Here is a 22101-nt window from a genome sequence, read left to right as displayed (position 1 = left end):
AAAGGTATGCAAATCTATTCATTATAAGTGTTATGTGACACAGGAGCCTTCAGAAACGAAGACCAAGACACAGATAAACGTGTGTGTGTGTGTGTGTGTGTGTGTGTGTATGAGAGATAGGGTCTTGCTTTGTCACCCAGGCTGGAGTGCACTGGCATGATCACAGCTCACTGCAGCCGTGATCTCCCAGGTTCAAGTAATCTACTTACCTCAGCCTCCCAGTAGCTGGGACTACAGATGCACGCCACTAAGCTGAGCTAATTTTTAAACTTTGTTTTTAGTAGAGATGAGATCTCACTGTATTGCCCAGGCTGGTCTCTTGGGATTGAGTTTAATCGATCCTCCCACCTCAGCCTCCCAAAATGCTGAGATTATAGGAGTGAGCCACTGCACCTGGCCAACTTGTGTATTTTAATGCTTAGGTTTGTTTTTCACTTAACAATTGTTTTTTTGAGATGAGGCCTCACTATGTTGCCCAGGCTGGACTTTGAAGAACTCCTAGGCTCAAGTAATCTGCCTGCCTCAGCCTCCTGAGTAGTTGGGACTACAGGCACATGCCACCACACCTGGTTTTACGCTTAGGTTTGATGAAGAGTGGACAGATATGGACAAGTATGATTGTGGGACAAGTAAGTGTGTGATCTAATGGTAATAAACTGGGGGGGGAACTTAGCAAGGCCTGTTTGTTCAGATTTTCCTCTGCATCCCTGTGTCTTCAGAGACGAGGACATTTCCTTCCTCCAGGTATAGGGAGGATGCCTCTCAAATATGAGCCTCCTCCTAGGTAGGTTGGGGAATTCTTTTATGGCCTGCTTTAGAGGAGAAAAGCAGGGGGTCAGAGAGAAGCTTCCTGCTTCTGCTGTTTTCTCAAATGCCAAGGTGTCATGTTGTAGAGTAGCGAGTTCTGAGCCCCATAATTCATCACTAAAACAATAGAATGGTGGCCATCTCTTCACTACACAGCCTGCCACTCTAACGCCAGTGGACCCTGCTGCTTCGGTCTATGCTTCTGGACAGCAGGATAGTCTGTCCACATAGGGAGGAGTATTTTAGTCCTGGCTTTGTTGGGAATTGCCAGTAGGTGATAATAATAAAAGCATACAAACTTCTAGTGGATTTTGTCCTCTTCACTCCCCTAACTCCTGCACTGTTCCTAGATTTTCACTGATTACTTTTCTCTTTCCAAGTAGTGATCCCTGTGAGGTCTGATTATTCAATTTGCAGATGTCTGGCTCTTAGCTTCTTTTGCTTAATCTTCTTCAGGTCATTTCCTTAATCAACAACATTACCTTAGGGCAGTGGTTCTAAAAGTATGTGCCACAGACCCCTAGAGTTCCCCAAGGTCCTGTCAGGGGGTCCCCAAGGTCAGATCCTTTTTTTTTTTTTTTTTTTTTTTTTTTTTTTTGAGACAGAGTCTCATTCTATTGCCTAGGCTGGAGTGCAGTGGTGTGATCTTGGCTCACTGCAGCCCCAGCTTCTCAGGCTCAAGCGATCCTCCTGCTTCAGTCTCCCGAATAGCTGGGACTACAGGTGCGTGACACCATGCCCAGATAATTTTTGTATTTTTTTGTAGTGATGGGGTTTTATCACGTTGTTCAGGCTGGTCTCAAACTCCTGAGCTCAAGTAATCCGTCCGATCAGCCTTTTAAATGTTGGGATTACGGGCATGTACCACTACACCTGTTTCAGAACTATTTTTATATTAATACTAAGACCATCACTTGCCATTTCACTGTGTTGACTTTTGCGCTAGTGGTGCAAAAGCAATGGTAGCTAAAGCTTCTGGCACCTTAGACATCAAGGTGATGACACCAAACTTTACTAGTAGTCATTGTATTCTTTGCCACACACATGGTAAAACAAAACAAAAACCTAGTTTCACTTAAGAATGTCCTTGGCAAAGCAGTACACATTATTAATTTATTAAATCTCAACTTTTAGGCACACACCTTTTTGGTATTTTGTGTCATAAGAAATACACATAAAGCACTTGTGTGGCATACTGAAGTAGGATGGTTGTTTCTGGAAAAGCACTTGTGTGACTGTTGAGTTGTGAGCTCAACTACCAGCTTTTTTCATTAAACACCTTTTTTTTTTTTTTTTTTTTTTTTTTAACTCGGGAGAATTAGTGACATACAACTCTAAAGGAAGATTTGTGCTTCGAAGGAAAACTGCATGGTTTGTTGAACATCCTTAGTTGATTCTGATTCTGTGGGAGCTATTTTACAACTCTGTTAAGTTGTAGATAACTGATGGCAATGCAAAATAAATCTTGTCTATAAATGTTAGGCAAATGAATTTTGCCTGGTGGAGGGACTGCCCTTCCCCATCCAGTAAAAAAGCCAGTCTTGTGTCCATGTGTACTTTCGTTTTAACCTTTCAAAATTCCTTAAGAATTTGTGATTGTTTGGTTTCTCCTTTGAACTGGTTTAAATACCTGTCTGGTTCCCTCATTATGAGTTAAAAAAAACTTTAACGTGTTCATTTTGTGTCAGTATAAGAGTCATGGTTTTACTTTTTTTGTTTTTTTAAAAAAATTATCTTTTAATAAAGACTATAATTGCTCTAGCTTGGGTATTTAGCAGAAAATTTCTCAGAAATAATTAACGTGAGTCTGTCAAGGAAAACAACTGACAGTACTTGTTACCGAAGATCACATTCGAGCTTTCAAATGAAAATTAGAATATCCGCTGCGCTGAGCCTGACAGCTTCCCAGTACTTAAAAACTTAAATTATGAGGTTGGTGGTGACGTTAGTGAATGTGATGCTGGATAATAAAATGTGACAGTGTTTGGAAGATCTGCATAATTCAGTGAGCCAATATTTTCCAAATGACCAATGCATGATGTTACAAAATCTTGCATAAGAAAAAATCCATTCAAAGTACATGATAGGCCAATAGATTTTAATGTAACAGAGTATGAAAAGTTCATTGATATGGTTTCAGATTCTACATGCAACTATCCTTTAAGAAACTACCGGCCAGACGCAGTGGCTTATGCCTGTAATCCCAGCACTTTGGGAGGCCGAGGGGGGCGGATCACTTGAGGTCAGGAGTTCAAGACCAGCCTGGCCAACATGGTGAAACCCCATCTCTACAACAATACAAAAACTAGCCAGGTATGATGGCGGGTGCCTGCAATCCCAGCTACTTGGGAGGCTGAGGTGGGAGAATTGCTTGAACCCACGAGGCAGACAGAGATTGCAGTGAACCGAGATCATGCCATTGCACTCCAGCCTGGGTGACAGGGTGAGACTCCATCTCAAAAAAAACAAAAAAAGGAAACTATCACTTGCCGAATTTTGGTATAGTGTCAAAGTAGAAAATTCACAATTATCTGAAAAGACTATTACAATATTCCTTCCCTTTCCAACTATATCTGTCTGTGTGAGATATTTTCTTCATACCCTTATTCAATCAAAACAATATATCTTGTCCGGGCACAGTGGCTCACGCCTATAATCCCAGCACTTTGGGAGGCTGAGGCGGGTGAATCACTTGAGGTCAGGAGTTCGCGACCAGCTTGGCCAACATGGTGAAACCCTGTCTCTACTAAAAATACAAAAATTAGCCAGGTGTGGTAGTTGGCACCTATAATCCCAGCTACTTGGGAGGCTGAGGCAGGAGAATCGCTTGAACCTGGGAGGCAGAGGTTGCAGTGAACTGAGATCTTACCACCACACTCCAGCCTGGGTGACAGAGTGAGACTCTGTCCCAAAAGAAAACAAAAACAAAAACAAAATATATCATAACAGCTTGAATGGAGAAGCATAAATGAGAATAAAGCTCTCCTCTATTAAGCCAGATATTGAAGAGATTTGCATAAATGTAAAACAATGCTATGCTTCTTATTAAATATACGTTTTCTTAAATTTTGGAAGATAGTTATATTTTATAAAATATGTAATTAATGTTCACATGTAATGAGTTAATAATTGTTATCTTAAAGTAAACTAAGAAGCAGTTTTAAAAGTCTTAGTTTTAATTTTTAATTTGGTAACTATTGATACATAAAACCTGCATAAACAAAATCTTGGGAGTCTTCAATAATTTTTAAGTGTTGAAGTCCTGAGATCAAAATGTTTGAGAACTATGACCTTAGAGAAAAAGATTGTTAAATTTGAGCTGGTTGAATGGTCGGCTTATGTCAGAAGACAGGGTTTGGAAAGAGGTAGGATTATGGATTAAGGTAAAGTTGAATTCCCTCCCGTACTGTGCAGAAGTCATTGGCTTTGCCATTAATAATAATAACAGTATCAGGTCAAGTGCAGTGGCTCATGCCTGTAATCCCAGAACTTTGGGAGGCTGAAGCAGGCGGATCACTTGAGGTTTGAGACCAGCCTGGCCAACATGGCAAAACCCTGTCTCTACTAAAAATACAAAAATTAGCCAGGCTTGGTGGCGCATGCCTGTAGTCCCAGCTACTTGGGAGACTGAGGCATGAGAATCGCTTGAACCCGGATGGCAGAGGTTGCAGTGAGCCCAGATCATGCCACTGCTCTCCAGCCTGGGCAACAGAGCAAGACCCTGTCTTAAACAAACAAACAAACAAACAAACAAACAAACAAACAAACAAAAGTATCTACTAATTTGGAGGCACCTATTGTGCGCTAATTACACTACATAAATTACTTTGTTTATTCTTACACCAAGAATAGGTTTGCCCTTTCATAGTAATAGTAATAATAATAATAATAAAAAAAGTAAATACATCTAGGTTCAAAATAAACCCAGATTCAAAGAAGTTGAGTGACTTGCCCAGAGTCTAACAACCAAGAGGGAATCCTTATTTTGTTCTTCTCCATAGCCAGTAGCCTTAACCAGGAGTCAACATTATCTCCTGATTCTGAGTGGCTATGGTCAAGTCTAATTTTCCTGAGTCTGTTTTCCAATCTGTAAAACAAATGGGATCAGAAAGAGTTTCACCTACCACGGGCCAAGTCCTCAGCCCTGTATTGAGAGCATATTGCACATTCCCCTGCCTTCAGGAAGCTCCCAGTAGGATGTTCTTTAAAATCTGGCCAAGCTCTCTGATACTGGAATTTTCATAACCCATATTCTTAATGCTATCACTGTGACTCCTAGGATGTCAGTGGCTTTGTGGTTGGAGAGTGAAGAAACCTAAGCAGAGAATGCAGAGATTGCCAGTTTATTAGTGTGGAGAGGCAAGATAACAATCCAGTAGTTAATTCATTTTGCCACTGAATCCTAGAGGCCGGGAACTAGAAACCTAAGCATAAAGCCTCCACTGCTGGAAGACTCCCACCCCCTGCCCCACAATTCAGGAATTGCTTTCAGCCAACATTACCTCTGCTTTCTGAGCACAAGCCAGGCTATTGTGCTGGAAATAATCGGTGTTAGTCTTACTGGAGTGGCTTGCGTTGCCATAGTTACTATTTGGGTTCTGTGCACCTAAAATTTCAAGTATTTAACAGGCAAAAAGAGTTAGCTTATTTTTCTCTTTTTGTCTTTGGAAAATCAGATTGGAGAGAAAGCAGATTCTACATCCTGTTAAATGTCTGTGTTGAGTGGGTACTGTCATATCCGGCATTGCAGAGTCATAGTTAACTCTCAAGCAGTGAAAAGCAGCTTGGCCATGGCCTTGAAAAATGGAGTTATCAGCATCCTGCTGAGGACCCACAGTTACTGCCTCCTGATGGATGGAAATGCAGATTGTCATTGCTGGTTGTGCAGCTAAAGAAATTGGGTGAGGCAGCTGGTTATTTATGACGGAGCAACACAGAGCTGGTCAGTAGTTTCCCCAGTTGCCACCACGCTGTGTACGTGGCAACCTGCCCCCCAGCACTGAAGGCTGGGACAGAAGTTTGCAAAGAGATGGGAAGGGGAGGTGGGGACGAACCGGTGTGTGCGTGGGGGTAGCAGCACAGCAGTAGCAGAAAGGGAGCAAACTTGGCCACTCAGCACCGAGAGTGTGCAACACATGAAGACTCTGCTTTCAAAGCCATCATGTTTATTCGTGCTGCCTGTTTGCCTGTCTGGTTCACAGGCTCTGAATCGGCCTACAGTGGTGCCTAGAAATAGTCCCCTTTGCTTGGTCGCCATGAGTCAGACTGGTCTTTATGTGGCTGTCTCCTAGGAACCCAAAGCTATGCCACATGGCTGGAAGCTGTGTTTACAAGCTTTTCATCCGTCTTCCTTAACTTGTGGTTGCTATGGTTTCCTTCGCCTGCTGGGCTGGCCCTTTAAGGGGGACAAGCTGTCCACTCAGCCAAATGCCAGAGGCACCGGCTCCAATAGCTTCGGTCTTTTGGCCATGGGCTCTACCATATCTCATCACCTGCTCATTCTGAGCCCCAGACTTCTCCCTCAGTGAGGCTGACCTTGACCTTTGCCCTGTCATGTGTCCATTGTGGGGTCTGCCACCTTACTGCCTGTCCTGGCACCCTCTGCATTTGCCACAGTCAGGGTGTTTGTGGCTGGGCGCAGTGGCTCACGCCTGTAATCCCAGCACTTTGGGAGGCCAAGGCGGGTGGATCAAGAGGTCAGGAGTTTGAGACCAGCCTGGTCAAGATGGTGAAACCCCATCTCTACTAAAAATAAAGAAAATTAGCTGGGCGTGGTGATTGGCGCCTGTAATCCCAGCTACTCGGGAGGCTGAGGCAGGAGAATTGCTTGAACCCGGGAGGCGGAGGTGGCTATGAGGTGAGATTGCGCCACTGCACTCCAACCTAGGCAACAGAATGAGACTCCATCTCAAAAAAAAAAAAAAAAAAAAAAAAAAAAAAAAGAAAAAAAATCAGGGTGTTTGTTTTGCTTCCTCTTGGACTGACTTCTCAATAGCTTGGATTTTGCTCAGATAGAGAGCCCTGTCTCCTCTGCCATGGTTATAATGACTTACTTAGATACAGAGCTCGTGTTCACCTGGAGGTGCCATCCTATCCTCTGTTACTTTGTCATGGACACCTGTTTATCCCCTTTTCAGGTAATAGCACTTTGTGTTTGGTGGATCCACCCCATTCTCAGCTTATAGGTGTTTCTAGAGGGGCTTATCCCACCCCTCTTCAATGATTGGTGCAGGGATGAACCATAATCCAAGCCAGGCCAATGACAATTAATCTTGGAACTTTTGCTAGGAGAAATAAGTTTTTCTCTCTGTGGTTGTTTAGGGTATTGGATGTATCCTTTTTTTTTTTTTTTCCTGTTGCCCAGGGATGAGTGCAATGGTGCAATCTTGGCCTCCCGGGCTCAAGAGATTCTTGTGCTTCAGCCTCCTGAGTAGCTAGGATTACAGATGTGCACCACCACGTCTGGCCAGGGTATTGGATGTAATTCTGATGTGCTGGGTGATGTGGAGGTGGGGGCTACTATTTAAAAGAGAATCAATCAACACGCAGGAGAACAGGGCTAAGAGTTCAAAAGAGAGCCTGTGACTTGACATTGTTCACATGCCTCAACTGTAGTCCAGATACCTGAGTCAGAATAAACTCCCTTTTAATGCCAATGCCTATTGAGGTTGGGCTTTTTGTCACTTGCAGCTGAAAGAGTCTGATACCTCCCCATTCATGAGGACACCAAGATTCAGAGAGTGAGGTAATCTACTCAGGATACCCAGCTGCTGTGATTTGACCCCGTTTCTCTTGGCTCCCATGACTATGTCTCTCCCACTATGCCTACTTTAAATAGTAATCTTACGTTTGTGACACATTTCACAAGACACAAAGCACTTTCTCATGACATACACCACCACACCAAATTCTACTGCTTTCACCGTGTGCTTCCAGCACAGGGCTATTATTATTATGATTAGACACACAGTATTATCAACCTCATTTTCCAGATGAGGGCATTGACAGTTGGTCACATGCACACTTGGCTGGTGAGTGGCAAGTGGGACTCTCTGCTTCAAGTTTGAGTTAATATTCATGCCATTTCCCTACATCACTTCCTGGGTATGCCATGGAGAGTAATTGCCTTAGCTGGTGGCCTCTTGTCCCTTGCTTTTCCCCCAGGGAGCCTTGATCAGTGCATATCTTGGAGGTAGTTGCTTTTGGAGGAGGCCTGACACAATGGAAAGGGCCTGAGACCTGGTGATCAAACAGACTGAAGTTTAGGTCTTGCTTCCCCCACTTACTGGCTTTGTAACTAACTTAGTCCACTTGGACTACTATAAGAAAATACCATAAACTGGGTGGCTAGTAAACAGCAACAATGTATTTCTTATAGCTCCTGAGGCTGGGAAGTCCAAGATCAAGATGCCCACAGATTCTGTGTCTGGTCTGGTTCATTGATGGCATCTTCCAGCTGTGTCCTCACATGGTGGAAGGGACAAGACAGCTTGGGCCTCTTTTATAAAGGCACTAATCCCATTCATGAGGGCTTCACCCCCTTGAGCTAATGTTTTCCTCAAAGGTCCTATCTCCTAATACCATCATCTTATTAGGGGTGTTGGGATTTCAACATATACATTTTGGAGGGGACGCAAATATTTATTTATTTTTATTTTTGAAACAGAGTCTCACTCTGTCACCCAGGCTGCAGTGTAGTGGTGCCATGTCAGCTCACTGCAACCTTCACCTCCCGGGCTCAAGTGATTCTCCTGCCTTGGCCTCTCAAGTAGCTGGGATTACAGGTGTGTGCCACCACACCTGGCTAATTTTTTTTTCTTTTTGAGATGGCTTCTCACTCTGTCATCCAGGCTGGAGTGCAGTGGTGTGATCTCGGTTCACTGCAACCTCCGCCTCCCGGGTTCAAGCAATTCTCCTGCCTCAGCCTCCCAAGTAGCTGGGATTACAGTAGCGTACCACTATGCCCAGCTAATTTTTGTATTTTTTTTTTTTTTTTAGTAGAGATGGGGACTTGCCATGTTGGCCAAGCTGGTCTCCAACTCCTGACCTCAAGTGATCTGTTTGCCTTGGCCTCCCAAAGTGCTGGGATTACAGGCGTAAGCCACCACCCCCGGCCTGGTATACAGATATTTAGACCATAGCAGTAACCGTGGGCAAATTACTTACTTTATCTGAACTCCTGTTTCCTCTTCTGTAAAACCTACAAGTCAGAGAGAATAATGTCTTGCAAGGTTTTTGTGAGGATTAAATGAAGACAATGCATGTGAGTTGGAACAACATCCACAATTAACACTAGTTGAGCATTTATGACATGTATTGACTCACTTAACCCTCAAGCTAATCTTCTATAATAGGTATTATTCTTATCTCCATATGTTATATGAGAAAATGAGGCACACAGAGGTTAAGTGACTTGCCCAAGGCCACATTTCTTGTGAATGGCTGAGCAGTATTCAACCCAAACATGCTGGTTAAGAGCTCTGAAACACAGCATTGTGATGCACCTAGCTTAGTGCTGCTAAGCTGCTCACTGGTAAGTGCTCAGATAATGACAGACTCTTTTTCCATTCCAATTCCATTTCTTTGGAGACCTTAACCTCCAGTGTTTAGGACAGAATTGAAGCAGTGGAACTAGTGTGGAAGACGGACACATTTGATAGTACAGATTAGAGCAGGGCTGAAGGCCCAATCAGGGAGGTAATAATGGTCAAAAATCGGCCAGGCACGATGGTTCACGCCTGTAATCCTAGCACTTTGAGAGGCCAAGGTGGGCTGATCATGAGGTCAGGAGTTCAAGACCGGTCTGGTCAACATAGTGAAACCCTGTCTCTACTAAAAATACAAAAAATGAGCCGGGTGTGATGGTGTGAGCCTATAATCCCAACTACTCAGGAGCCTAAGTCAGGAGAATTGCATGAACCTCGGAGGCAGAAGTTGCAGTGAGCCGATATTGCGCCATTGCACTTTAGCCCGGGCAACAGTGGGAGAGCATCTGTGTTTTGATATTGACTAAGTCTTGATGGTGATAACCTTGATTCATTCATTCAGTACATGTTTATAAACCAATGGAGACCCTTCCTTCCTTCCTTCCTTCCTTCCTTCCTTCCTTCCTTCCTTCCTTCCTTCCTTCCTTCTTCTTTCCTTCCTCTTATTTTTTTGTAGAGACAGGGTCTCTCTGTGTTGCCCAGGCTTGTCTCAAACTCCTGGCTCCAGGTGATCCCCCTGCCTCAGCCTCTGGTAGTGTTGGGATTACACGTGTGAGGCATCATGACTGGCTGAGAAACTAATATTTCTAGCAGTAGATTCTACCCTCCCTTAGTGTCTGCCTCACCTTTCAGGAGACCTGTGGAGGTGGGCTGTATTAGTTTGTTTTTCATGCTGCTGATAAAGACATACCTGAGACCGGGTAATTTTTAATGCAAAAGAGGTTTAATGGACTCATAGTTGCACATGATGGGGGAGGCCTCACAATCATGACAGAGGGCAAAAGGCACATCTTACATGGCAGCAGGCAAGAGAGAATGAGAGCCAAGTGAAAGGGGAAAGAAATCCCTTATAAAACCATCAGATCTCATGAGACTTATTTACTACCAGGAGAACAGTAGGGGGGAAACTGCCCCCATGATTCAGTTATCTCCCACCACATCCCTCCCACAACATGTGGGAATTATGGGAGCTACAATTCAAAATGAGATTTGGGTGGGGACACAGCCAAACCATATCATGGGTGAAAACTTGAATCTGCTGCTTGGGTAAGAATGGGTGTGAGCTCCTGAGCGTTAGGTTTGAAGAGCAGATAGATGGTTGTACTCCATTAACCAGACACCAAGCTCTTATTTGGCTGAGTGGGTTGGCACTCTGAGGCTGAAAATGGAATCGTTTTGAGACAGTAGAACATATTTTTTAGAGGCTGAGATAGAGGGACAGGAAGAGAAGGAGGAAAAACAAAGTAGCTGGCAGAGAGAGGACTTTGAGGGAAAAGAAGAAAAATATTTAAAGGAACTTTTATGAAGTTCTCCCATGTTATGCACAATGTAAACTTTCTTTCTTGTCTCCCCAAGAATTTTTCAGTAAAATAGACATTTCTTGTTATTGTTGATAGGGACAAGAGGCAGGGAAACTCTGGGCAGAAGAGGGCAGGTCCCTGGTGAGGGCTCTACCCTCAAGCCTGGAACCTCAGCTCAAAGTGAGAACGTACATCCCTGTTTTCCTGCTTGAATGTTGCCTTTACCAAAACTGCCAATGGCCTGTCTCACCCCTCCATCCTGTGCCCATAAAATCCCCAGACTCAGTTGGCAGAGAGAAGAGAAGCAGCTGGATATCAGAGACTATGGCTGGACATTAGAGAGAAGTGGCTTGAATTCAGAGGGACAGCTTGATGATGTAGCTTTGGAGAAGAGTTTGGCTGGGGATGGCCAGATTTCAGGGGAAGATTACCTTCCCAATCTGTCACCTTTTCAGCTCCCCTTCCCACTTAGAGACACTTTCATCAGCAATAAAATCCCCCTCATTTACTACCTTCAATTTGTTTGTGCAACCTCATTCCTTCTGGACGCCAGACAAGAAATTGGGTGCGGGTGTAAAAGGCTGTCACACTGACCCTCCACCGAGCTGTTAACACTTAAGCTGTCCTCAGACGACAAAGCTAAAAGGGCACTGTAACACTCCTTCTGGGGCTCAGGGGTCACAGGCACTTCCCCATAGATGCTGCTGTGGGGCCACATGAAGTTTTGCTTCTGTTGGTGCCCAAAAGTCCTTGCCCTGGCTCCTGCACCTACTCACCTGCGTGCTCCCCCTCCCATGATGGGTGAAATCCAGCAGGTCTGAGTGAGTGGAATTCGCTCCTGTCAGTGCCGAAGCAGCTGGCTAGTTCCAGTGCCCCTGCACTCCAGTTCCCACCTGTGAAGGGGTCAGGGAAATATTCTGCTTCAGTGTTTTGTAGAGTTTAATTTCTTTTGAAGACACCTTGAAATACTTAGTGGGACTGGGATGAACACAAAGTCACCCACCAGGATTTTGCCATTTTGGGTCACATATTTTTGGGACACTTCCTATGTACCAGGCATGATGTCAGGTACTGAGGTGACAAAGATAGCTAGGACATGGTCTCTGCACTCAAGGAGTGTAAAGTGTTTTGGGAGAGCAGGTGTGGAAACAGATTAGAGTGGAAGACCTTTAATCTAGAAGACTGAACATCAGAGTTATTCTAAAAGAATATGAAAAGTGATCACTTGCATAAAGACAGACATATAGACTGTTGGAATACAATTGAGAGTCCAGAAATAAACACACACATATATGGCCTAATGATTTTCAACCAGGGTGCCAAGAACATTCAGTGAAGATAGAACAATCTTTTAACAAATGGTTTTGGAAAAGCTGGACATCCACATGCAAAAAAAAAAAAAAAAAAAAAAAAAAAAAAAGAAGTTGAACCCTTACCTGACACTATATACAAAAATTAACTCCAAATAGTTGAAAGACTTCAATGTATGACCTAAAGCTATAAAACTCTTAGAGAAAATCAGGGGAAACCTTCATGACATTGGATTTTGCAGTCATTTCTTGGCCGTGACACCAAAATCACAGGCAGCAAAAGAAAAAATGAACTGGACTACATCAAAATTTAAAACTTTTGTGCATCAAAGGACATAATCAGAGTGAAAAGGCAATCATGGATTGGGGAAGATATTTGCAAATCATATATCTGAGAGGGGTTAATATCTGGTATATATAAAGAACGCCTAAAACTCAGCAATGACAAAAACAAACAACTGGATCAAAAATTGGGCAAAGGCCTTGGATAGACATTTTTCGAAAGAAGATATATAAATGGCCAATAAACACGTGAAAAGATGCTCAACATCACAAATCAATAGGGAAATGAAAATTAAAACCACAATAAGACAGGGTTCCCTAATCCCTGTTAGGAACTGGGCCACAGAGCAGGAAGTGAGTGGCAGGTGGGTGAGCATTACCACCCAAGCTCCACCTCCTATCAGATCAGCCATGGCATTAGATTCTTATAGGAGCGCAAACCCTACTGTGAACTGCACATGTGAGGGATCTAGGTTGCGTGCCCCTTATCAGAATCTAACTAATGCATGATGATCTGAGGTGGAACAGTTTAATCCCAAAACCATCTCCCTGCAACCTCATCCTTGGAGAAGTTGTCTTCCATGAAACCCATCCCTGGTGCCAAAAAGGTTGGGAACCACTGCAATAAGATACAACCTTGCACCCATTAGGATGGGTACTATCCAAAACAAACAAACAGATACCCCCTTGTCCCAAAATAATAAGTGTTAGTGAGGAAGTGGAGAAATTGAAACTCTTATGTATTGTTAGTGTGAATATAAAATGGAGCAACCACTGTGGAAAAAAGTACTCAAGTTCCTAAAAAAAAAAAAAACCCACAGAATTATTATATGATCCAGTAATTTCACTTCTGGGTATATACAAAAAATAATTTAAAGCAGAGACTCCAACAAATGGTTATATACCAATATTCATAGCAGCATTACTCATAATAGCCAAAAGGTAAAAGCAACTCAAGTGTCCATTGATGGATGAATGGAAAAAACAAAATTTGATACATCTATACATTAGAATATTATCCATCCTTAAAGAGGAAGGAAACTCTGACCCATGCTACCACATGGATGAACCTTATGGACATTGTGCTGAGTGAAATAAGCCAGTCACAAAAAGACGAATACTGTTAAGATTCCACACTCATATGAAATACCTAGAGTAGTCAAATTCATGGAAACAGAAAGTAGAATGGAGGCTACCAGGAGCTAGGGTAGGAAGGATGGGAAGTTTAGGGGATCCAGAGTTTCAGTTTTTTGATGAAAAACTTCCTGAGATGGATGGTGGTGCTGGCTGCACAACGATGTGAATGGCTTAATGCCACAGACCTGTACACTTAAAAAATAATTAAGATGGTAAATCTTATGTGTATTTTACCACAAGTTTTAGAAATTTAAAAAACTTTAAAAAGTGATTACTCACTTAAAAATCACACCACTGTAATGACTGACAACATTTTGTACTATGAAGGGATGGTGCGATCCAGGGGGCTATGAATGACTGGTGGGTAAGGTCCTAGCTGCCCAGTAAAGGCAGATTGTAGTGGACAATGTCCAGACATTGCAACAGATTTGTGGCAACTGAAGTTGTAACTGGTTTTGGACATTCAACTGTTTTGGCGGGTCATATGACTTTAGTTTGATTGTTGTGGTCTTTTGTGATTAAGATAGCCATATTCCAGAATGACTATAATTCCAGAATGGAGCAGTTCTCAGATCTTCCATACACATTATTTCTGTTGTGATGACAACGTGAGAAATGCCATAAGAGATAGAGACAGGTGCAGGATACCTATTTGTTCATTCATTCTTGAGACAGGACAGAGGTGTAAATTACTGCTTCTTTGCTACATCCTCTGCCATGCTGTGCTTTTTTCTTAGTGCATCATGCTTTGGCTGTAGGGTTTTTTGTCTTATTAATGGGGCACTTTATGTTCAATGGGGAAGCTAATTTTCCTAGTTGGGTTTCCTAGGGGAACAGACCTCAGATTGCAGATTTGTGCACAGGTTTATGAGACACTTCTCAGCAACAACAACTGTGAGGGAGTGAGGGCGGCAGGCTTGGAAGAGGCCTCAGCCAATCCTATGGGAAGTTCTGAAACTGGAAGCGTCCTTCTGAATTATCCACAGGGAGGTAAGGGGTGGGATCTTCTGCCTCACGGTCCTCGGACACAGGCTGTCCTGGGGAGGGAGAATGATCTGGGGTGAGATAACGCTCCTTGGCTCAGGACAATGCTTGAGGAGTGTTTTAGCTACGAGTCCTCAATAGCTAACACTTTATTTATTTTTTTTGAGACAGGGTCTTGCTCTGTTGCCCAGGCTGGAGTGCAGTGGTGTAATCTCAGCTCATTGTAATCTCTGCCCTCCCGGTTCAGGTGATTCTTGTGCCTCAGCCTCCCAAGTAGCTGGGATTACAGGCACGTGCCACCATGCCTGGCTAATTTTTGTATTTTCAGGTAGAAACAGGATTTCACCATGTTTTCCAGGGTGTCTTGAACTCCTGGCCTCAAGTGATATGTGCGCCTTGGCCTCCCAAAGTGTTGGGATTACAGGCGTGAGCCACCGGGCCCGGCTGATAGCCAACACTTTAGGCATTTGAGGGAGGGTGTGCCTTAGTCCAAAAGCCCAGGCAATGAAAAAAAAAAACAAAACAAAAATCCTCTGCAGGGGGATCTGAGCAGCACAGCACACACATGTATGCTGTACCAGTCTTCCGCTTTTGTCTTCAGCAGTTATTGGTACCAGAAGTAAGACATTTCCTGGAAAGGTAGCACAAAACAATACCAGAAGCATGAATAGGAGTTGACTTAAAAAAAAAAAAATCTCAGCCAGCTGCGGTGGCTCACACCTGTAATTCCAGCACTTTGGGAGGCCGAGGCGGGTGGATCACGAGGTCAGGAGATCGAGACCATCTTGGCTAACATGGTGAAACCCTGTCTCTACTAAAAATACAAAAAATTAGCCGGGCGTGGTGGCAGGCACCTGTAGTCCCAATTACTTGGGAGGCTGAGGCAGGAGAATGGCAGGAGAAAGCTCCCAGGAGGCGGAGCTTGCAGTGAGCCGAGACCGCACCTGGGTGACAAAGTAAGGCTCCGTCTCAAAAAAAAAAAAAAAAAAAAAAAAAAATCTCTTGCTTAAATAATAACAGTAAAAATGAAAAAAGTAAGTATGAAACTCCAACCTCCCTTCTGAATTACTTGTTTTCACTTGCTGTGTTATTATCTGGTCAATATCCATCTGTACATATCAATTTTACACAGTTATGATTATAGGTATTGTGTATATAATATTTGTATTATGTGTATGTATATAAAAACGGCACTTTTTTTGTTGATCACAGTGAGTTTGTTCAAGTTAAATTTGATAGAGAGAAACATGGATATTAAATGCACAAGTAGATTAGTTTTGATAAGTGTATGCACTTGGGTAACTACCATGCCAGTCAAGGTAAACATTTCCATTACTCCACATGGTTCCCTTGTGACCCTTTCTGGTCAATCTTCACCCCCATAGGCCACTACTGTTCTGATATCTATCACCATGGATTAGTGTTGTCTATTTTTGAATTTTAGATTAAAGGAAGCAGAGAGGATTGACTCTTTTGATACACATATATGTAAAGAACGACTTTTTTGTTTCCATAATACTACTAATGTGATTTTTCTAATTATAAAATACGTATGCTTTTATTATCAATATTACACAATGCAGAATAGTATTATGCAGCATTCAAAACAACTGTGCTCCGACCTATTTCCTATAGGTGACCACCGAATCTTGGTATATTTTCTTACAGTGGTTCTCAATGTCTAGTCTCCAGACCAGCCACCTCAGCAGAACCCAGAAATGCAAATTTTCAGCCCCACACTCCAGATCTACCGACTCGGAAACTCTGGGGTTGTAGACTAGCCATGTGGTTTAAGAAGCCCTCCAGATGTTCCTGATACAGCAGTATTTGAGAACCATTTCCTTATGATTTCCTTCCTTCCTTCCTTCCTTCCTTCCTTCCTTCCTTCCTTCCTTCCTTCCTTCCTTCCTTCTTTCCTTCCTTCCTCCCCCATCCCTTCCTTCTTCTTTCCTTCCTCCCTCTGTCCCTTCCTTCCTTCCTTCTTTCCTTCCTCCCCCATCCCTTCCTTCTTCTTTCCTTCCTCCCTCTGTCCCTTCCTTTCTTCCTTCCTTCCTTCCCACATTTTTGTATTCTACTTTTTCATATGACATGACAGCTTGTTAGGAACCTTACTATGCCATGACAGGTAATGAGTTAATTTATTCAGAGTAGGAGAAACTGGTGTGGTATTCAAGTGTAGAAATGAGGGTAGATGTGGCCTCCTTGGGCTTTTGCCCTCTCTTGGGATAACTGTTTCTCAGCCTGGCCACATTTGTGGAAGGCCTCCTTACTCCCTCTCATCCCCACACAGCATGAGGATGCTGGAAATGTGTTTGGGTGGAGAGGTTCAATTGTATGTGGGAAGATTTACAAATAAACCTTGTCTCATTTATAGCAGGTGAATAAGAACTTTATCCAGGCAAATGACACAGAAGGCTGGCGCTTGTGGTTCCCAAATAAGAGTTGGTCTCGAGAAGTCTAGGTGGGCGGACATGGATGTGCCAGTGTTAGGGGAGACATCCTGAAGGAAAGATCACTATGTGGCTTTGTGGGAGACATTGTCTGGGTCCTTGGTTCTGGTTCTGGTTGAACAAGGACCCTCCTCTTGCCTCATAATACAGCACTTCTGGGGAGCACTGTGTCCACTGGTGGACTCCAGACTGGCAGGCGTGACTTTGGTCCTCCTTGGGAAGTGCCCATTGACTTTTCTTTCTTGCTCTTACATGACATTTGTTAGGCCGAAAGAGGAGAAGGGACTTTATCCACAAGCATATACTCCCCAGAGTATAGCCCTCCACACAAAGGCTTTCTATTCATCTTGCAAGAAATGACCTTTCAAGATGTGACCTGGGAGCATCCAGAGATTGGGGAAGTGACTTGCCCAAGGTCACACAGTGGGCATGTTCTGTCAACACTGAGATTCCAGTCCTAATCACCTAACTCCAAATTCTGCCCTCTTTCCACTCTGTGGCGCTGCCTCCTGGAGCAGGCATGGTTCTGTTCTTCTTCATGGTGGACAGGGCAGTAGGAAAAGGGACAGTGCTGGACATCTCAGAGAGCAAGAGGCACCTATATCAGAACTTCTGGGGAAAAGGAAGGAAGAGAACATGAAATTCTGTGTGATGTAGCGCAAAAATGAGTGGGTTCTGGGGCCAGTGTGACTTGATTTAGAATCAGAGCTGAGGTTCTTCCGGGTTGTGTGATGTATCAGTTATTGATTGCTGTGTAGCAAATTACCCTTAAACTCAGCAGCTTGAAAAAACCCACACATTTATTATCTCAGAGTTTCTGTGGATCAGGAATCCAGGTGTGCCTTACCTGGGTCCTCTGCTTGTGGGTTTCTTACAAGACTGCCTTTGATGTGTTGGCTGGTGCCTGGTGCTGAGGTCTCATATAAAGGCTTAACTAGAATGATCCTGTCTTAGTCTCCCGAGGCTTCTAAAACAAGATGTCATAGACTGGGTGGCTTAAAAAGCAGACATTTCTTTTGTTACAAGTTTGGAGCTTCTCAGTCTGAATTTAGAGGTCAGGGTGCCAGCATGGCCAGGTTCTGGTGAAGGCTGTCTCTTCCTGGTTTATAGACAATTGCCTCCTTACTGTGTCCTCATATGGCAGAGAGAGAGAGGGGGAAGGTGGGGGGAAGAGAGAGAGAGACAGACAGAGAGAGAGAGAGAGACTCTCCTCTCTGGTCTCTTCTTATAAGGGCACTAATCCCATCCTCAGGCTCCAACCTCATGACCTCATCTAACCTTGAGTATCTCCTGAAGACCCTGTCTCCAAATGCCATTACATTGGGAGTTACGGCTTCAACATGTGAATCTGGGGAGGATAAAGCTCTGTCCATGGCAGATCTGCTTCCAGGCTGACTCACATGGTTGGTGGCAGGATTCAGTTTTTCCTGGGTTGTTGGATAAGGGCCTCGGGTCCTTGCTTCCTGTTGGTCTGAGGCCATCCTTACTTCCTTCCACAGGGGTCTCCCCAGCATGGCAGATGGTTTAACTCTTCTGTATCCCCTCAACCCTTTTTAACATGTAAAACGGCAATAGCTGTAGCTATCTTAGAGTTGTCATGGGGATTCCCTGAGGTAATGTAGAAAATGGCCTTGCACAGAAAACAGCACCTTGTTGGGGCTTCCTAAATGGCAACTATTATTCCAATTATAATTTTTAGGGCACCTGATATTCAGTAGCTTGTCTATTGTCCAGACAGCATATGGGGATATACCCCTGACCCCTGCTATAACACAAAGACTTCCCCAGTCTTTGTGCTTAGAAGGACATTGTCCTTAGAAGGACAATTTCTTTTTTTTTTTTTTTTTTGAGACGGAGTCTCGCTCTGTCACCCAGGCTGGAGTGCAGTGGCCGGATCTCAGCTCACTGCAAGCTCCGCCTCCCGGGTTCACGCCATTCTCCTGCCTCAGCCTCCCGAGTAGCTGGGACTACAGGCGCCTGCCACCTCGCCCGGCTAAGTTTTTGTATTTTTAGTAGAGACGGGGTTTCACTGTGTTAGCCAGGATGGTCTCGATCTCCTGACCTCGTGATCCGCCCGTCTCGGCCTCCCAAAGTGCTGGGATTACAGGCTTGAGCCACCGCGCCTGGCCTAGAAGGACAATTTCTAAGCACCAGAGAAAATACATCTGAGACCACGTGACTGGCAGTTCTCAGAGGTGTGACCTGGGAAATACAATGGTTGCATTTATTGTCCCTTCATGATAAGAGCAGGACTTAGCTTCTCAGAGTAGACCCCAAAGTGTTCTTCACATCCTTGGGAACAAACCCAACTGCAACCACTGCATGCGGAACAGCCCCAACTGCACCCACAGCATCCAGAACAGCCCCCAACTGCACCCACTGCATGCGGAACAGCCCCCAACTGCACCCACTGCATGCGGAACAGCCCCCAACTACACCCACAGCATCCAGAACAGCCCCCAACTGCACCCACTGCGTCCAGAACAGCCCCCAACTACACCCACTGCATCCAGAACAGCCCCCAACTGCACCCACAGCATCCAGAACAGCCCCCAACTGCACCCACTGCATCCAGAACAGCCCCCAACTGCACCCACTGCATCCAGAACAGCCCCCAACTGCACCCACTGCATCCAGAACAGCCCCCAACTGCACCCACAGCATCCAGAACAGCCCCCAACTGCACCCACTGCATCCAGAACAGCCCCCAACTGCACCCACTGCATGCGGAACAGCCCCCAACTGCACCCACTGCATGCAGAACAGCCCCCAACTGAACCCACTGCATGTGGAACAGCCCCCAACTACACCCACAGCATCCAGAACAGCCCCCAACTACACCCACAGCATCCAGAACAGCCCCCAACTACACCCACAGCATCCGGAACAGCCCCCAACTGCACCCACTGCATGCGGAACAGCCCCCAACTGCACCCACTGCGTGCAGAACAGCCCCCAACGGCACCCACTGCATGCAGAACAGCCCCCAACTGCACCCACTGCATCCAGAACAGACCCCAACTGCACCCACGGCATCCGGAACAGCCCCCAAATGAACCCACTGCATCCAGAACAGACCCCAACTGCACCCACTGCATCCAGAATAGACCCCAACTACACCCACTGCGTCTAGAACAGCCCCCAACTGCACCCACTGCATCCAGAACAGCCCCCAACGGAACCCACAGCATCCAGAACAGACCCCAGCTACACTCACTGCATCCAGAACAGCCCCCAACTGCACCCACTGCATCCAGAACAGCCCCCAACTACAGCCACAGCATCCAGAACAGCGCCCAACTGCACCCACTGCATCCAGAACAGCCCCCAACTGCACCCACTGCATCCAGAACAGCCCTCAACTGCACCCACTGCATCCAGAACAGCCCCCAACTACACCCACTGCATCCGGAACAGCCCCCAACTGCACCCACTGCATGCGGAACAGCCCTCAACTGCACCCACTGCATCCAGAACAGCCCCCAACTACACCCACTGCATCCAGAACAGCCCCCAACTGCACCCACTGCACCCAGAACAGCCCCCAACTGAACCCACAGCATCCAGAACAGACCCCAGCTACACTCACTGCATCCAGAACAGCCCCCAACTGCACCCACTGCATCCAGAACAGCCCTCAACTGCACCCACTGCATCCAGAACAGCCCCCAACTACACCCACTGCATCCAGAACAGCCCCCAACTGCACCCACTGCATCCAGAACAGCCCTCAACTGCACCCACTGCATCCAGAACAGCCCCCAACTACACCCACTGCATCCAGAACAGCCCCCAACTGCACCCACTGCATCCAGAACAGCCCCCAACTGCACCCACTGCGCCCAGAATAGCCCCCAACTGAACCCACAGCATCCAGAACAGCCCCCAACTGAAACCACTGCATCCAGAACAGCCCCCAACTGAACCCACTGCATCCAGAACAGCCCCCAACTGCACCCACTGCGCCCAGAACAGCCCCCAACTGAACCCACAGCATCCAGAACAGCCCCCAACTGCACCCACTGCGTCCAGAACAGACCCCAACTACACCCACGGCATCCGGAACAGCCCCCAACTGAAACCACTGCATCCAGAACAGCCCCCAACTACACCCACTGCATCCAGAACAGCCCCCAACTGCACCCACTGCGCCCAGAACAGCCCCCAACTACACCCACTGCATCCAGAACAGCCCCCAACTGCACCCACTGCGCCCAGAACAGCCCCCAACTGAACCCACAGCATCCAGAACAGCCCCCAACTGCACCCACTGCGTCCAGAACAGACCCCAACTACACCCACGGCATCCGGAACAGCCCCCAAATGAACCCACAGCATCCAGAGCAGCCCCCAACTGCACCCACTGCATCCAGAACAGCCCCCAACTGAACCCACAGCATCCAGAACAGCCCCCAACTACACCCACTGCATCCAGAACAGCCCCCAACTACACCCACAGCATCCAGAACAGCCCCCAACTGAACCCACTGCATCCAGAACAGCCCCCAACTACACCCACAGCATCCAGAACAGCCCCCAACTGCACCCACTGCATGCGGAACAGCCCCCAACTGCACCCACTGCATGCAGAACAGCCCCCAACTGCACCCACTGCATCCAGAACAGCCCCCAACTGCACCCACAGCATCCAGAACAGCCCCCAACTACACCCACAGCATCCAGAACAGCCCCCAACTACACCCACAGCATCCGGAACAGCCCCCAACTACACCCACAGCATCCGGAACAGCCCCCAACTACACCCACTGCATGTGGAACAGCCCCCAACGGCACCCACTGCATGCGGAACAGCCCCCAACGGCACCCACTGCATCCGGAACAGCCCCCAACGGCACCCACTGCATCCGGAACAGCCCCCAACTGCACCCACTGCATCCAGAACAGACCCCAACTGCACCCACTGCATCCAGAACAGACCCCAACTACACCCACGGCATCCGGAACAGCCCCCAAATGAACCCACTGCATCCAGAACAGACCCCAACTGAAACCACTGCATATGGCACAGCATGAACTCTCTGGGAAGTTCGACTTGAGCCACTTTTGTAGTTGACCTCATCTTTCAACCATCATTTCTGGTTTTTGTCCCATGTTTGTTAATATC

The 22101-nt window shown here is 45.9% G+C and overlaps 1 protein-coding gene and 1 pseudogene across 1 annotated transcript in view; one reads left to right on the top strand and one right to left on the bottom strand.

Moving 5' to 3' along the window:
• Window positions 1–18457, bottom strand: part of LOC126949001 (phosphoglycerate mutase 1-like) — an 83060-nt pseudogene extending 64603 nt beyond the window's left edge.
• Window positions 1–22101, top strand: part of SRGAP3 (SLIT-ROBO Rho GTPase activating protein 3) — a 321293-nt gene that overhangs the window by 12520 nt on the left and 286672 nt on the right. The window lies entirely within an intron of this gene.

This window comes from Macaca thibetana, chromosome 2 (genome assembly GCF_024542745.1).
Source record: "Macaca thibetana thibetana isolate TM-01 chromosome 2, ASM2454274v1, whole genome shotgun sequence".
In the NCBI taxonomy this organism is placed as follows: domain Eukaryota; kingdom Metazoa; phylum Chordata; class Mammalia; order Primates; family Cercopithecidae; genus Macaca; species Macaca thibetana.
The sequence above is the reverse complement of the archived record's forward strand: the minus strand, read 5'-3'. Positions and strand labels throughout refer to the sequence as shown.